The sequence below is a fragment of the Colobus angolensis genome, unplaced genomic scaffold (genome assembly GCF_000951035.1).
Source record: "Colobus angolensis palliatus isolate OR3802 unplaced genomic scaffold, Cang.pa_1.0 Scaffold357, whole genome shotgun sequence".
NCBI lineage: Eukaryota > Metazoa > Chordata > Mammalia > Primates > Cercopithecidae > Colobus > Colobus angolensis.
Window position 1 is genome coordinate 147,326 of NW_012116899.1, and position 2,085 is coordinate 149,410.

Sequence of the window (2,085 nt, forward strand, 5' to 3'; positions counted from 1 at the left end):
AAAATAAAATTTATTGACATGATGCTATGTATATGCGTTAAGAATCAAGCAAATGGTGTTATGCCATTTTTCTTACCACTATAAGATGAAGCAATTTACTGCAGATGCACAGAGATGATACCGTGTTTCCTCAATGAATGCAGCACTCGCAGATCCACCATTATCAAGAGCTGCAGGTCTCTATAGTACCCAGAGATTAAATGGCTGCACCTTATTCTTGTTTTGGGCTCCTCCATAGTCTACCTTCTTTTCTGCCACTGAGTATTATTTCCCAAAGTTCTTCTCTCTTAGTGAGGGTGATCACTGTATGGAGCATGTCCCTGCCATGCACCATCAATGCCACTTTCCTCTTTTACATTTCATCAGTGATTGGGACATCACCATGACCCAGACACCAGCAACCCTGTTAACATTTTTAGGAAAGAGATACTGAATCTCTTATCAAGCAATTGCCTATGTACATGGAGAAAAGGAGTTTGATCCAAATGAAACCGGAAATGATTTGCAGTCATTATATTGCACATCTCTAATGTGACCAAAAATGTCCCAGCCTGGCTCAGTAGCAGAGGAAGTGGATCTAACTATATCAGCATCAGTTGTCTGCAGCCTAGGACTGTACAAAATTTTACTGATGCCTGACTTGGCGAGCCAAATCACAGTGCTTCCTCCCTTCCTGCAAATCCCATGCAGAAAGCTTCCTGCAGCTTTGTAAGCCACCAGAATTTTAAGGGATTTGGTTATATTGTAAGAAAGGTAGAATGTTTCATTTGTACTCTAAATAAACTGACAAAATAAATAAACTGACAAAAGGAAGATTAGTAAGAGAAAAGGCAAACAAAATTCATTTGAAGTACAGCAGGATATCATAGTAGGACGATTACCCAGATAACTCAATGAGATCCAGTAGTTCATATTTCCTTTCTAGGAAACAGGGAATTGGGAAGTGTAGGCAACCTGGAGAGAATAGATGAGAATAGAAGTGCATCCTCAAAAGAACAGGTAATAGCCTGTCTGGATAAAGTATCAATTCCCAGTCTCTTCTATTTTAGATTTCTCTTTTGTGTTACTCTTCCCTGATATAAAAATTCTCAGGAAGAATTTTCTTGACATTTGGTTTCCTTCTGGAGAATCTGCTTTTTGGCAGATAAGGGATGTTCAGGAAAAGGGTTTTTGTGCATTTGCTGCTTTTTAAATGCCTTTGGTTTTACATAATCATCATACTAATGCAGCATAGTTTGAGATGTTATTTTCTGGATTCCTTTACTTGCAACCCACCTGCCAAGATGCTGTTCCAGAGAGATGCAGCTACAGACTGAAAGGGCTGTTGACCCCTGAACAATGTGGAAGTTGGGGCACTGAGCACTGGTGCAGTTGAAAACCTGTGTAGAACATTTGCATTTCTAGTTTAAGTACTAATAGCTTATTTTGACTGCTGGTCGTGGTGATAAAATAAATAGTTGATTAATACTTTTTTTAAGTTATTTATATTATATACTCTATTATTCCAATAAAGTATGCTAAAGAAAAAAATGTTATTAAGAAAACTATAAAAAGGAGAAAATATATTTACTCCTTATTAAGTGCTTGCTCACAGGTGACTCACAGAGAAGAAATATAAGTAGATCTGCAAATTTCAGACCCAAGTTATTCAAGGGTTAACTGTACCAGGATGAATGTAGGAGTCCCTATCTGTAGTCTAGGGCTTTCCCTTTGCTGTACCTCTGCTCATTTCCAACGGCAATATACATGTCTTACGTTCTTTACAGTCTTCGGCAGAGAACTCTGCCTGCATACATTGCTGACCAAATGGCCAGGAATGGGTATCTCTTAGGCAAGTTCTATGCTTTCCCTGTGTCCTCCAGAATCCATCTGTTGTAAAGTTAATTCTCAGTGTAATGGTATTGCCAGGTGGAGCCTACCGGGATGTGTTTAGGTCATCAGGATGGAGCCCTCTAGTGGAATACATTAATGACAGTATAAACAGGGATTGTAGGGCTGGGATCCCTCTCTCTTTCTCTCTCTCTCTCTTTTTCTTTCTCTCTTCTGCTCTGCTCATTTGTCATATTAAGATATGGCCTTCCTTCC

General features: G+C 39.1%; 1 gene segment (V, D, J or C); it reads right to left on the minus strand.

The window, feature by feature from the left end:
* Positions 1–2,085, minus strand: part of LOC105519680 — a 108,890-nt gene that overhangs the window by 14,964 nt on the left and 91,841 nt on the right.